Consider the following 16944-nt stretch of genomic DNA (forward strand, 5'->3'; position numbering starts at 1 on the left):
GTTATTCCAGAAAACAAAGCTAGCCTGTGTCTCAGTACTTCCATTGGACTTGTCTAGTTCACAGTAAATCCAAAGTTGTTTGCAAGTAACTTCAGCAGATGCCTAGAATAGTCCTCAGTGGCCTTGTGGGTACCACCCTGCTCCCTTCCTAACTAGGAGCAATTGGGTCACCTTAAATGAAACCATTGTTTAACAATATGTGAATGCATATTTCACCAGGGAAATCATCAAGCTCTTACCCATGCTTGGTTAGATTTGCTATTCATTTTCTGTCAAAACAAGGTGCTCTAGGTGTCTTTTCTACTGTCTCATCATTCAGAGCATCTCTGAACATCAAAGGGATATTTTGAACCTATGAACAGCAAGTATCTATGCAAGATGATCAGATCCAAGACTTGCATTACCCATTCATTCCAAGCAGCAACTAAGACCTATTTGTACACTGACTTAATGGCACACACTACCATAAGCTAGTAACAGCATTCCGTGCCCCTTTGGCGTCTAGTCATGCCGGCCACATGACCATGGAGACGTCCTCGGACAAGTGCTGGCTCTTCGGCTTTGAAACGGAGATGAGCACCGGCCCCTAGAGTTGGAAAGGACTAGCACACATGTGTGGGGAAACCTTTACCTTACCATAAGCTAATGCAGTACAGTTTATTTATTTATTATTTATTTATTTATTTGATTTATATACCGCCTTTCTCCTGAAGGACTCAGGGCGGTGTACAGGGCAATAAAATAAGAATACATTAGTTAAATAATTTTAAAACCCAAATCCATCAGGCCAGGCCGGCTTGTTTGAATAGATAAGTTTTTAGATCACGCCGGAAGGAGCGGAGGTCGGGGGCCATCCGGAGTTCAGCTGGTAAGCGGTTCCAAAGGATTGGTGCACCCACCGAGAATGCTCTGCCCCTGGGGGTCACCAGCCGACATTCTCTGACCGGTGGTACCCTGAGGAGGCCCTCTCTGTGGGAACGTACAGGACGGAGGGACGTTGACGCCGGCAGTAGGTGCTCCCGTAGGTAATCCGGACCCATGCCATGTAGGGCTTTGTATGTCATCACCAGCACCTTGAATTTCACTTGGAAGGCAATTGGAAGCCAGTGCAGCTCACGGAGCAGAGGTGTAATATGGGAGTATCGGGAGACCCCCCAAAAGAACTCGTGCAGCTGCAGTTGGTATAATGATCCTCAGCTTTTCTCTTCTGTTACCTTCTGCCACAAAATTCTGTGGCATTTCTTTGAAGATATCAGAGATCTACAGCCAAGACTAGATCTGGTGCTTCTGAACCATGATATATTCTTAATGTGATTCTAGTGTCTATCATATTTTAAATCCTTCAATGAAAGCCTTACTGCAATTTTGACTACAAGTAGCCAGTAGCCCCAGTAGTTTGTATGCCTGTAACATAAGATAAACATTGCTAGAAAGTATGGATAGAACAAAATGTAAAATCATCAAAGTATTGTTTGTAAGTTGTCTGTACCTATTTGTAACTTATTTGCAACAATGACAGCAGTGAATTTAGTTCCTCATGAGCGGCAACCACAATTCAGTTTAATTTGATAAGGAAGTGATATATATGTGCCAAATTAAAAGAGAACATTGTTGCTGTTGATTTTAAAGCTCTGAAAATGGGCTTTCTGTTCTTTAAAGGCGAAGTTAATTGCTTTTAGATTAACTATCACTTGTGCTTTCTTCTCTGATTATATCTCTCCTTTATATAGTTTCATGTTGTAAATGAATGATAATTTGCTGTGATTGTATTGGTAGTTCATGTTTTTAGTTGTAATCATATGGTAATTTCTGATTGTACATTTATCTGATAATGAAGTGTGATACCTACTTTTTCCTGAATTTTTCTGCGTAAATAATTTAACTTAAAGAACTCACACCCTGTTTGAAAGAAGCTTGCTCTTAAAGCCTTTGGTTTGCATTAGTGGAAAACAGAATGTAGGATTAACCAATTTGGTATCCTCTAGATCAGGGATGTCAAACTGCCAGCCCGCAGGCCAGTTGCATCATCATACTCCAGCTCCAGCAATGCAAAAAAAAAAGTCACAATCCATCACGACACGTCACGTGACGTGGCGAGTTTGACACCCATGTGCTAGATTTTTGAGACTAAAATTCCATAATTTCTTGCTGGAATTGCCCCAATAAACAGAGGGATTGGAATACGTTTTGCTTTTATTTTTATATTTCTACAAATGCTTGGATAATCATTTTTAGGCAACATTCTAGTTAGAATGCAGTGGATTGTTGATTTCCTAATCCCATAACAAGTTTTGTATCAGATGGAAAAATGAATAAGGGAAAGGTTTTCGAGTCATTTGAATGCCAGATCAATACCTTTGGAACAAACCTTCACTTAAAAACAGAAATAAAATGAAATCTATAAAGAAATAGGTATGTTGACGTCCACACAAATGTATATTTGAGAACAAAAGTTCTATTTTAATGCAAATTGTTGTTACAATGTTGAATAATGCATCATTCAATATATACAATTTTTTAAAAACTGCAGATTGATACAGAAATAAAAAGTTATAGTTTAAGGCTTCCGGTTTGGTATCATGACGAGATGGGCAAAAGAAATCAGCGCTCCAGCTTCCTAGCCCGATTTTGCTCTGTCTAGTGACCTCAAGGGATCGGAAAGTTGGCCTGGAGAGGCAAAGAAGAAGAAGGGAAGCCTTGGGAGCTTGGAGCCGATGGCGGAACCTCTTCACACATACAGAAAAAAGGCTGCCTGTAAAGGCACAGGCAGCTCAAGTCATAGACAACCGGCCAAACAGCTGATTGTCAACAATGTGCTGAGAACTGGGTGAGATTGTTTCTTTTTATTCCTATTCCCTGTGGACTTGGAAATAGAAATCCCCTGATTGGATATAATTTCTAAAGCAAAGACCCCAGGAAGATTTGGGAAGAAGGGAGTTAAAAGTGGCAAAAAAAATTTAAATGGGGAACAAAATTAAGGAATACAAAAGAATATGGAAAAATGGAATTGGGACTGATTTAAAGAAAATTTTGTTAATTCCTATGCTGTGAAAAAAATTTCTTATCTAATTTATGTGAGAAAGCAATTTAAAAATAACTTTTTAAAACTTGGATATAGACAATACAGTAAATAAGGACATCCAGTGATGAAAGGAAATACTACAACAATACTAAAAGAACCAGAGAAGCTTTTGACCTTGACATAACACCTGTTGTAAAAAAAAGAATTTTATGTGACTTTATGCTAGAAAAGACTTTCTATAATCATATATTCTGACCCTGGATATAACCGTAATATAAACTACTTGGAAACAGAGGGCTTTTAAATCTTTAAGCTAACTGGAACATTTGGATTAACCTAAAACAGTTGGCTTGTTTCACGCTTGTATTATAGCCTAAATCAGTTGGCTTTTTTTCCTTTTCTTTTTCTCTTTGTGGATTTACAAAACTTGCTCAATTGAAAAAATGAGTGCACCAAATGTCACTAAAATTACCAAAAAAACCAAACAAACACCCCACAACTATTCTGCACCCTCTTCTGGAACATCTAGTCCAGTAAGCCAGGGATCTAGTGAAACAATGTTACAGTGAGAAAAAATAAACAGCTTTCAAAAAAGAGATGTAAGTCACACTACAGCTAATTAAAGAAAAATCATAAATACAGAAAATACAGAAAAATCACAAAGAGACAAAAACAACTTTGATAAGCTAAGTGAGCAAATGCTTGACACATAAAGACACAGTTTGACACCCATCAACAAATGATTGCCAAAAATGAACAAAAAATTCAGAAAATGGAAGACAAATCAGAAGAAACTGATTAAAAAATAGAGGCATTAATGGAAGAAAATGAAAGATTAGAACAAGCAAATCAAAATTTAGAGAGAGCAGTTGCAGCCTTGGAAATGGAGCAAGCTGTACACTACCTAAGATTCCAAAATATACCTGAAGACAAGGAGGAAGATATAGCAGAACTGGTTATGAATCTACTGGCGGAGGCCTTAAAAACAGAGTGGAGATACAAATGGAAATAGATGAAATATTTCGAATAAATTCAAGCTACGCGAGGAAACACAAATTACCCAGAGAAGTCCATGTAAGATTTATAAAGAAAACAATAAGAGATGAGATACTGAGAAAAGTTAGGGATGATCCATTACAATATAAAAACAAGGAGATTGTGGTGTTGAAGCAGATTCCTAAGAGAATAAGAGACAACTGAAGACAATATCACTTTTTGTCTACAAAATTAATTGCAAAAGGTGTAAACTTTAGGTGGTTCATGCCGGAAGGGATCTTAATCAACTGGAACAATACAAGTTATCGATTGGATTTAGTTTGGAAGGCAGAAGACTTTGACGAAAGAAACAGAGCATTCCTGGATGAAAGAATACAACATCCACAAGAGGATAGAAAAAGCCAGAAACAGACAGAATGAACAACAGAGGAAACAACTATTCAAACAGAAGAAGAGAAAGAGAAGCCAGATCAAGAGGGTGAGGGAATGGCAAGAGAGCAGAGAACTAGAAGATCGACAAGACCTAAATATAAGTAAACAAAATGGAGAAAGAAACATAAACAGACTGAATTCCCCATCAAAAAGAAACAGAATCTTTAAAAATATTGCAGAAATTAAATATTGAACATTTGTCTGCAAGAGACACATATAAAAAAACCCAATGCTATAAACTTCTGGAATACCCCCAAATTGGGAAACTCTATTATGCATCAGCACAACAAAAAAGAGGAGTAGCTGTATACGTCAAAGAGACAATAAATTCTAAAATGATTTATTCAGATGAAGAAGGAAGAATTGTGATGGTAGAAATATTTTTACATCAAAAACAAATACTTTTGGTAGTAATATATGCACCAAACAATAAACAAGAAGAATTTTATCAAAATCTTCATAGAAAAATAGCAGAAATGGAATATCAAAATACTTGCCTAGTGAAGGATTTTAACGCAATAGTAGATGGGACATTAGACTATAAAAGTAGCAAAACAAGAAAAAGAGGAAGAAAAAGATTACCTAAGACTTTCTTTAACATGATAGAGGAAATTGGGGTACAAGATATTTGGGGGGAAACTAAACCAGAAAAACTACAATATACATTCTACTTGAATAGCCATACATCTTGGTCCAGAATTGACATGATTTGGGTGACACCTGAATTAAGAACCAATATGCAGGAGATTGAGATAGAATTAGGCATATGGGCAGACCAAAACTCTTTAAAAATGATGTGGAAAGGAATGAAAAAAAACCTAAGATGGACCTTGAACCAATCCATATTAAAAGAGAAAGAATTTATAGAATTAACAACAAAAGAAATTGTGCTTTTCTTTAAAGAAAATAAAAAAGAAGATACAATATTACAAAATGTATGGGATATAGCCAAAGCATATTTTAGAGGTATAGCTATAACATACATGGAGAAAAAAAATAAAGAAAAAAAGACAACAACATATTCTGTTAAAGGAAAAATTCAAAAAATAGAATTAGAACTACACATAAATCCACAAAAGAAAATACTGAAAAGACAAATGGAAATAGTAAAACATCAATTAATTTTAATAGAATCAGAAAAAACTGGCACAAATTAAAAGAGCAAAACAAAACTTTTTTTGAAAATGCAAATAAACCAGGAAGATGGCTAGGCTACAAACTTAAAAAAACAGAAGGAGAAAAAAATTGATAAATAATTTAGTAGATGAAAAAGGCTGTTTGCAATTCAAAAAATGAAGAATTAAAAAAGATAATTAAAGAATAATTATGAGAAACTGTATGGTATAGAAGAAATTTCATGGAAGAAAACGATTCAAAAATAATTTACCAAAAGTCTCAGAAAACTTCAAAACTATGTTGAATGAAAAAATAACAATGATGGAATTGACAGAGGCTATAAGAAGACAAAAAAATGAAAAAACGCTGGGACCAGATGGGCTACTTACTCTGAGGCTGAAAGAAAAAGAAGAATACTATCAAACTTGGGACTTATTTCATCAATGGCTGGAGAAAACAGTAAGGGATTAGGAATTAGATCTGTATTAGTGAATGATAAACTCAAACAATATGTTTGTTGAACAAGTACTAGTGAATTGTGTGAAAAAAAACACAATAAAAACTTTTTTTTAAAAAAGGTTACAGCTTGTCAGTAATTGTGCAGAGGTTTCCTTGAGCTGACAAGAAGTTGCACAGACAATGAAGGGTACTGAGAGCAGTAAGAGTCACACAGTAACCACAAGAGACATTGAGTTGTGATAAACAGAAAAATATTTTACTTTGTGGTTGAAAAAACAAAGCACGGTCAAAAGTAAACGGTCCAGGTCATATACAATAGTAACAGTCCAAGTAGTAATCCAAATACAAAGTCTTCTTACCGGTCCAGAGGTCAAAAACACAGTTGTTTAGGTTTAACACAGTAGTAAACCAACAATAGCAGTATCAGAGTAACTAACAGTGAAAAACAGCGAGAGCAGAGAGAGAGAAGCTACGTTCCTACCTCCCTCTTATGGCCATCCAAAAGCTTACATACCCATTGGCCAATTAGCACCTTAAAGTTATAACATCATGGTCTATATATTTCCAACCCAACTAGATAGGCTATCACCATATGCCTAACACAGCTTATGAACGTATGTATTGCAAACCTGATTCAGGATAAATACTAGAATTACCAACAGAATAATACAAAAATTACTTTTCTCTAGGTTTTTGAACAAAATAAAATTTTCTCCATGAATTTTTTTGATTTTTTTTTGCTTAGACAAGTTTTATTTGTTGTGACTAAAGAGTGACAGAAACCTGGTTGCTATTGTTTTGATTACAATCTCTCCTATATTAACAATACACTGAATAACATTCTATGATGTAGTAATAGAATTCAAGTAGCAATCTTGAATTATATGAGTGTGTGGTATTTGCAGATATTTTAACAAAAAGTGTTTTGAAAAATTGTTTAAAGAAGAATAAGCTTTTCAATAGAAAAATTAAAAAAATCTCTGTTTCAATAGCCTATTAAGATATTTCTGTGTCAAATGACCTCAATACCTGGGAAGATTCTGGAAAAGATAATCAAACAACAAATCAGCAAACACCTTGATGCAAACAATGTCATCACTAAAAGTCAACATGGGTTTGTCAAAAACAGATCATGCCAGACAAATCTTATTACATTCTTTGACCAAGTGACAAAATTAGTGTACCAGAGAAATGCTGTAGATATAATTTACTTGGACTTCAGTAAGGCATTTGATAAAGTAGATCACAACCTACTACTTGATAAGATAGAAAAATGTGGGTTAGATAGCATCACCACCAGATGGATTCATAGCTGGCTGACAGGCCATACTCAGCGAGTGGTCCTCAATGGAACTGCATCTACATGGAATGAAGTGTTCAGTGGGGTGCCCCAGGGCTCTGTTCTGGGCCCAGTGCTCTTCAACATCTTCATTAATGATTTGGATGAGGGGATAGATGGGGAACTCATCAAATTTGCAGACGACACCAAGATGGCAGGAATAGCCAATACTCCAGAAGATAGGCTTAAGATACAGGAGGATCTGGACAGACTCGAACACTGGGCGCTATCTAACATGAAATTCAATGATGAAAAAAGTAAGGTTCTACATTTAGGCAGGAAAAATCAAATACACAGGTATAGTATAGGTGGTACCTTGTTCGATAGTAGTAACTGTGAGAGGGATCTCGGAGTCCTAGTAGACAATCACTTCAATATGAGCCAGCAGTGTGCTGCAGCTGCCAAAAAAGCCAACACAGTGCTAGGCTGCATGAACAGAGGGATAGAATCAAGATCACGTGAAGTACTAATACCACTTTACAATGCTTTGGTAAGGCCACACCTGGAATACTGCATCCAGTTTTGGTCACCACGATATAAAAAAGATGTTGAGACTCTAGAAAAGGTACAGAGAAAAGTGTGTTTCTGGGAGTACCCACTCTGTTCATATGGTTAGAATCTGGGAGTAGTTCACTTTAGTGAAAAGATTCATGTTTAATCTATTAGAAGAGCACAATAGAAGAGAGACACCTAGATAAGCAAGGATTAATACCAGACAATAAAGTAGAAAACAATACCCTTAACAAGGGAAAGTATCAAGGGAAAAGCATACCCCCAATAAAGGTAGCAGAACAAGTTCCATAGAAACATGGAACAAACTCCACATTCACTTGCCTTGAGGTTGTCACCTATATTAGTTGAATAATGAATTGTCTGCAAGCGAATAACCTAGCTCAGAAAGCATGATGATTCCACAATTAATGCCAAATGCCATGTAACTGATAAAAAAGGTTTCTGGTATTGACCATGGAAATTCATTATTTGGAATTTTATTTCTAAGACAATAACAATTAAAACAACAACAGCTATCCATCAGATTTACTTAGCCCCTTGCTTTTGATGTTTTGCTATAATATTATAAAGCTTTGTAAACATCAACTTCAATGTATTATTTATTCAAAGAATATTACAAACATCAGACACAAGTTATAGATATAACTTATTTTCTTTTCTTTTTATAAATTTCAACTATCTATTGTGGTGATGGGGACACAGAGGGGTTCCATTTGAATATAGTTTGATTGTGTTGCTTGTAACCTTTATGAAAATACCAGCACAATAAAATGCCCCAGTGATTTTAAATGAGTTGAGAAAATACAATATATTTTGAAATACAGAAAAGGACTTTCAGTTTAATAAAACATGGAGAGCACAATAATAAGAAGAATGCAAACTGTTAACAAATCCCTTGTAACTTGCTTTATTCTGTAATCAGATTGTAGAAGGTAATTGTAGTAACCTTGACTTTATATTGAACAGAATGAATGTTTAACAAATCTGTGTTTGGGCACAAGGAGTCACAAGGCCATGAAAATATTAAACTCACAATAAAGCCTTCAAGTGTTTAATGCAAAAACGTAATCCTTCAAACAGTATTTAATATTATGATGTCTAACAAATATTTCTTTGAAATTCATAGAGTTTTAAAGCAGTTAAAATTCACGAGAGGGCCAGTTTGGTGTATTTGGTACATCAGACTAGAAACAGGAAATCTTTGAATTCTAGTCCCATCTTGGACACAAAGCCAATTGGAAGACCTTGGGCCAGCCACTCTCTCTCAGCCCTAAGAAGGAGGAAATGGCAAACCATTTATGTAATATTTCTGAGAAAATTGAAGGGACTTTTCCAGGCACTTGCCTGGAGTCAACGCTTACTTGAAGGCAAGCATTAAAATAAAACTAAATGCATAAACCATGAACCATGATAGCATTCGTTTAATTCTTTTAGGTTGTAAAATTTTAAAGGGAGATAAAGATTTGATAACTTCAGTGGGGCAAGCAACAGCCAATCCAGGGCAGTAATTTCCATAAGGAACATGATCCTAATTGATGGTCTTAAGTTATTGTTCTTCATGGGTTAGTCAATGACAGAATGGAACATCAGATCTGGGCAGAATCACATTGAACAACATCCCAAATGATGTAAAACAGACTGTTTCCATTATTCTAGAATGAGTCCTTATATTAAACTAACAGGCAACTGTCTCTAACAGGATTATTCATTATTTCAAGGACTCACTGGAAACCAAGCAAGACCTTCCCATTCTGTATCAGAAGACTGAAGCTTCATGCAGAAAGGTCAACTCACATTTGATAATAACATCTCAAATGTTGTTATGAGCAGAAAAGGAGGAGCAAGATTAAGTCCAGAAGATATATAACATGCCAAAGAATTGAGAGTAGTATACAAAATACTCTGTGAAGATAGTTAAGGAGAAATGGTGATTGACTAAAGGTTCTCCACTGATTTTTACAATTGGACAATGATTCTCAAAATTAGCAACTTTAAAATGACTTCATGGCTGACTGAGATTTCTGGGAATTGAAGTCTACACATCTGAAAGTTGCCAAGTTTGAAAACATTAGTTAGACTGCAATATATATTGCTAAGCACATTTAATTTGTGCTTAGATTGTAAGCTGCCCTGAGTCTTCGGAGAAGGGCGGGATATAAATGGGATTAAAATAAATAAAAAAATAAATATATTCAGTACTGGGCAAACTATTAAATAGGAATTCTAAATTCTAAAACTCAGAATGTTTAAACTTCCTTCTGATTTCCATGACTGAATGAAACACGTTGAAAATTATTCATGTCCTTTTGATTTGGGACAGGGAGTTGAAATACTAGCCATATCTTCTGCATATTAATATATACAGAAGGAATTTGTATTGGAAAAATGAAGGTGGAAAACAAGCACAAGAAAACCAAACCAACGTACAAGGAAAAATATGCTATAATCTCTGATTGCTAAAATTGGTGTTCTTTTTACTAGCCATAGTAAATAATTTATCAAATTTATTTGCTTCCTGTCTCACGGTTTAGTGTACAATGTCATCAGCATAAGTTTTCTTAGAGAGTAGTAATATATGTGGCATACTTGTGAAAACCATTAATCATGGAGATACTTGTAATACAAAAGGGCTTGATTTAATCGGTTGTGGTGCACAGAACACATTCTGCTATCTGACCAGAAAAAAGAAAGGGAGGGGAGGGGGTAAGGAATTGTCCCATTCAATCACAAATGTATATAAAAGAAAAAGAACCCTTTGCTTTTTGCACGTGTGCAAAACAGTTGCTATTTGTAAATTAGGGTTTGCATATAACAGTGGCTGTGTTTTTATTTATTTATTTATTTATTTATTTATTTATTTATTTATTTATTTATTTATTTATTTATTTATTTATTTATTACTAAAGCAGACAATTGGGAAGGGGCAGGGGTTGACTATGTAAGTTGAGCTACTGTAGAGTTTGACCTGGTATCAATCCCATAGATACCTGTTTTCTTAGTTTTGGCATAGGGTGCTATATATACTGTCATGATTTGTAAATCATGTTTTATTATTTAATGCATTGTTTTCAGTAAATCAAAGTTTACCATGCCTTGGATTAGTGTGATGGTGCATGAATTCACTACTTATGTTTTGTAAATTAATATTATATTAAAACTGGGCTATATTTGAAGAGTTCAGTGTCACCATTAGTGATCTTTTTTGTCTATTTTGAATGGTATTAAGGGTGGGCAAATCCATCCTCTTTAAAAGAGCTTAAATATTGCCATTTTGGTGTTGTGATCTCAGGATGCCCACCCCTGCAATCCCTGGGATAAGAATGATGTATACACCCAGGTAGATTAGCTGGTTTAGCTTGACGTGTGCAGAGCTGGAACTGCTCTGTAAAGTTTGAATCTGGTGAGACAGGAATATTTGATCCTCCTCCCAGAAAAAGCTCTTTGAAAAGATGGCACAGACAGCAGAACCTTCAAGGCTGGGAAATAAGCCACCACCCAACGATAGACTTGAACAGTTGAGAGGAAGAACCCCACAGTGTAAACCTGGGGATTAATATCATAGATGACAGTTAGAGAAGGCAGTTAGAGTGAGAATGCTTCGTATATATGATTTCCTAATTCTCTGCAATAAATCTATTTAATATAAATCTTCTTGAGAATGAAGAACAGGATAAGAACTTAATTGCGATATAAAACCTCAACATTAGTCAATCTTTTGGCTTCTTGCCATATTTGGTTTCTACGAAGCTTTGTCTTTAAGAAGAAAAAAGGAGAAAAAGTCCTGTTTCCCCAGAAGGTTGGCAGTTTGGCGGGTCGAATCCCGAGTGCCACGTAGCAGAGTGAGCACCTGTTACTCGTCCCAGCTCCTGCCAACCTAGCAGTTCGAAAGCACGAAAAATGCAGGTAGAAAAATAGGGACCACTACAGTGGGAAGGTAACAGCGTTCCGTGCACCTTTGGTGTCTAGTCATGCCGGCCACATGACCACAGAGATGTCCTCAGACAAGCGCTGGCTCTTCGGCTTTGAAACGGAGATGAGCACCAGCCTCTAGAGTCGGAAACGACTAGCACGCATGTGCGGGGGAACCTTTACCTTTACCTTTTAAGAGCATTGTCCTGGTCCTGGTTGGTTGTGACTGAGGGAAGGATAACACAGAGATTTTTGGGAGGTGGGAGTGATATGTAATTTCTTTCTCTTTATTTGAACGTAACCTGCTTAGGCAACCCTCACTGGCAAATAAATGTTACAATGACATTCTGAAAAAAGACATACACCATCATTTTGTTCTCTAATATGCACATTGCTTTTGTTTAAATCCACACCAGCTAATTTATTAATTAATTACATAATCTTGTACAAGCAGTCAAATCCTACAGATGCATAGTTTCATAACAAAAATATAAGGAATAAAAACAAAGGTGGTTATCAAACAGTTGTTAGGATTTGAAAATATAAATAGAACCCAAGCATTTTAATCTTATTAATCAGCCCAAATTTATTAGGAAGACATCAAAATAATTTGCAAATCCATTTCCTACAGATTGAGCATTATTCAGAATAATTTTAGCTTCTTAGTAGCCTATATAATACTCATCTTATTTATTACAGGGAAAGCTTGTGCAAATGTTTATTTATTACAAATATTTTCTGACAGATATTTTTAAATAATTCTAATGAAATATAAATGTATTAGCATATATTTTAATCATTTTATTATGATTGCCATGCATCTCTTCTTTATTTTTTAATTTTTTTCCTTCCTTTCAGTTCAAAGGGATTTAGTATTTTCTTGTTTCCTTTCTGGTATTAAAGCTTGTTTTCTTTGATTTAAGGGCCAGTGTAATTTAACTTGCAGAATGCCTCAGAATATCAGTAAGTAAATGACGTAGCCACTTGTTTATACCAGACAAGAGAGAACAGCATACTCACAGATGTATTCATGCCCATCTCTATCATTTACCTATCTAACAGAGGAAAGGGCAACAAACTGGTTAAGGCTGTGATAGAAGAGGAAGAGTTGAGATTTATTTTGTTTCTTGGCCAGATCAAACCATAAACTGCCAAAATGAGGCCACCTTTTTGGCTTTATAATTGGCTAGAAATAAATCACTTTCGGTGCTTTCTACTGGTAGTAATTGACAGACAAAGAATGGGCCAAACTCTGCATCTCTCCATGCTTGCACAGTGTCTTGCTATTCGCCATCAACCCCCATTTGAGCGTATTGGTCTTACACTTAGGCATTCCCACCCTCAACCTGTTCAATGTCCTCCAAGTAACATAGGTGAGATCAGATCCCTCAGCCATGTTCTCTTCTGGGATTATTCCTTATTCCATTAGTTCTCTCCTTGATCTTCTATTTCAGGTTTGCTTCTGAAGCAAAAGGAGCCTCCTAGAAGATGATGAGCCTCTTGAACTTAATTTGTTCAATCACAATTGTGTGTGCCCTGGGCAATGGCAAGTTTCTTGCTGGCTAATTCTTCTCATTCTAGATCAAGAAACTGAGAGTGAGGTGCCAAGGAAGGAAAGGAGGGAGAGCCACTAAACCTACTACACTACCTCCTCATCTGCTGCATCAGCTATTCTCTTGCTCACAACGGCTGAGAAGGTGTGGGGAAACTCTCATGTGTCTGCAGTGATGGCAGGGAAGGAGTGGCCATCAGACACTCTTCCTTTTCTCCTGGACATTCCCAATAGCCTGGAAGGGATGCTTACATGTAAATTCTCTCAGGATTGTCAGGCCCTGAAGCTGTTTCACAGGAGAGGATAGTGCCAGATACAGTTAGGCATAGGCCTTCTTTCTGGTACTTTCTCAACAAGTTGGTTTTCAGGATAGGTAACTCTTATCAGAAGTTGAAACTTCTCTTGCATAGGTATTTTGAAATTAGCACAAATATTGCAGACTTTCTATTATACAATTGAAAATGAACATAGAGTGTGCTTTGCATCATTAGGTTAGGATAAAAAAGATACTAGCATCTGCAGGTGGGGCTGAGGCTTTGCCCTGCTGCGCTGCTAGCTAGTGGAGACCATATTTACTTAGCTGGGCCAAATCTAGTATGTGGCATCCAAATACAGTGTAAAGAATTATTGACTTCATGTTGGATGCTTAGAATTTCAGCTTGGTGAGTCTTAAGAGTTTCTCTCCTACATAAGCCTAAAGACAGAAGAGTAGTGAGAACTGCTTTAGCTTTCTTCTTAATTTTATTTATGGTTAGGGTTTAAATTATTTGATTTTCATCTTAATTTTACACATTCTTACCTGAAATATTCCCTTTGATAGATATGCAATTGATTTATTTTTTTTTAAAAAAATAATTGTTGTAGATGCCAAAGATGTAAGATAACATCTAAACAAATGAATAAAGCAGTGAATAATTTTTAAAAAACTCACTGATAGATTGTTTCACATTTGACAAATTCTTACATATGTCTTATATGACTTTCTTTTCAAATCGTGGAAATGTTAAGTATCAAGATTTTTTTTGAATATGAAAAAAACAAGTAGGCTGAAGTCTTTTATTTAAAAGTAGTCCAAAATGGCCTTGCAAAATGAATATTCCCATTTAAAGTTGACCTATTTCAGCTAGTGTTATAAGTGTGAGGAATGACATATCTGGGGAACTACATTTCCTTTTACATTTTACTTTGTCTGGTTTCAAGTAGAAAAAAAGATTGTTCTATAAGTTTCAGCCTGAGAAAGTAAAGATCTATGCCTGCTAAGGAAATAGAAGGCCTTTGGATGTAGCAGATAAAAGTTTTGTTGATGATTGCCTTCTAGTTGAAACTTCCTGCTATGGAAGTCTCCATAGTGACACTGATCTTTTCTACTAGTAATAGACAGAAAAGAAAAGCTTCTACCAATTCTAATCTCAATATTTTCATAGAATTTCATAGAATCCTAGGACTGTAAGGGACCTCAGAAGTCTTCTAGTCCAACCCTGCCCAAGGCAGGAGCTGAAAAACTATCAGCACAGAGGGAAAGTTTTCTATGTGGAAATAAACCACAATTTATTAAGTGTAGCTCATTAGATGAGTTACAATTAATCCTAATTAGAATTACCGTAGGTCCATTGTTTACTGAAATCTCACAAGACTGCACTTCTAGTTTTTATTTGTGTGTGCTATCAATAAAGCTAATCATTTATAGCTTCCATGTACTATAGAGCTACGATATGGGCTGAAAAATTGGAGTTAATTTGAATCTCTTTGCTGCCATCTAGTTTTTCTTTAGTCACTTTGACTTCACAATCCAGTAGAAAGTATATATCTGTTACTGCTTCTCTCTAAACTATACAGTTCATCCAGCTTGTGTTCTGCTGCTCTCTTTTTCTATTGCCATAAAGTTTTGTAAGCATCATAGTTATCCACCTTGTATATCCTAAACGTTTAAGATTTAGACATATTGGGCTTTATGGTTTAGTGACAATGGTCTAGAGAATAAATTTTCTGATATTTTGCAGCAACTGTGGCTGGCATGCATCTTCAGAGGCAGAAAGGTCTGTATAGCTTTCAGAGGCAAAGTGGTCTGAAAATGCCAGCCATAGCTGCCAGTGAAAAATCAAAAAATAAATCTCTAGATCACAACCACTAAATCCCGAAGCCCAAAACTACCCAACCATCTATGAAAGCCTATCTCAGTATATTTAAGCATTAGTTTCATTATTATTTAAAGGGACACGGTGGCTCAGTGGGTTAGGACGCTGAGCTTGTCGATCTGAAGGTCGGCAGTTTGGCGGGTTGAATCCCGAGTGCCGCGCAACAGAGTGAGCGCCTGTTACTCGTCCCAGCTTCTGCCAACCTAGCAGTTCGAAAGCACGTAAAAATGCAAGTAGAAAAATAGGGACCACTACAGTGGGAAGGTAACAGCGTTCCGTGCGCCTTTGGCATCTAGTCAGGCAGGCCACATGACCACGGAGACGTCCTCGGATAAGCGCTGGCTCTTCGGCTTTGAAACGGAGATGAGCACCGGCCCCCAGAGTTGGAAACGACTAGCACGCATGTGCGGGGAAACCTTTACCTTTACCTTTTCATTATTATTTAACTGTCTTCTGATTATTTCCTAATGGTCTTCTGGATTTTGCAATCCACATATGGTAGACCTAGCTATAGGGAGAAAAGTGGGACATAAATCATATAAATACATAAGTTAATGTTTGAATAATGTCACAATAATGTCACAATAATGTCTGGAATGATTTCTTGAACTAGAGTTATACATCATTTTATAAATAGGCTTTCTTATCTGTTGTTGACTTAATATAATTTAGATGTTAGCATGCCTTTGTAAAAAATGATAAATTTAGAAACATCAGCTAGCAATAATACATTCTCAATGATACTTAATGCGTTCTCTCTAATTGGCTTAATGTTTGTAAATTATATCCAATAATATGTAAAGGAACTGATTGAAAAGCCAACTTTTGTTCATTTCCTGCTATATTTTTTGTGTAGGAAGCATGAAGGAAAATGTCCTTTTATAGACTTTATAACTACAATGGTTGGTATTAATGCATAATATGCAAATTAGAAAAAACAAGTAAAGGTGTAACATTAAATATTAAGATTTTTTAATGCAGAATTAAGATTTTGGGTGGTGAAAAGTAACACAATTTGGAAGGTACCAGTTTGGTATCAGCTGCAGAATATTGTAATAAATTCATTTATCTATATTTAATATGCTTGTTAATGATACTCAATCCCATTTGCTTCTCAAGATTAATTATGCTATAAATACCATGCTAGCCCTTATGTTTAGACAGCAAATTTAGAATAAGCCAGTTTTAGTGAAATCCTATCTGAGGTAAAGAATCCAATATTTCAGTGAGCCAAGTAACGGATCAGCATTTACAACCAAATCTGCAATTAAAGGCAAAGAAAGCAAATATTTTAAAGCCCTCTTAAAATGACGTTAGATGAACCAGCCAGGAAATCCATAAAGTACTGTGTCTAATCTGTCAAGTACTAAATGGTTTTGGTCCAGGGCACTTGAAGGATTGCATGCTGCAATATGAACTTGCTCATGTCTTAAGATGGATGCCATTGAAAAGATCCCTGATAGTGCAGAAT

This window comes from Vipera ursinii, assembly GCF_947247035.1.
Source record: "Vipera ursinii genome assembly, chromosome: 3".
In the NCBI taxonomy this organism is placed as follows: domain Eukaryota; kingdom Metazoa; phylum Chordata; class Lepidosauria; order Squamata; family Viperidae; genus Vipera; species Vipera ursinii.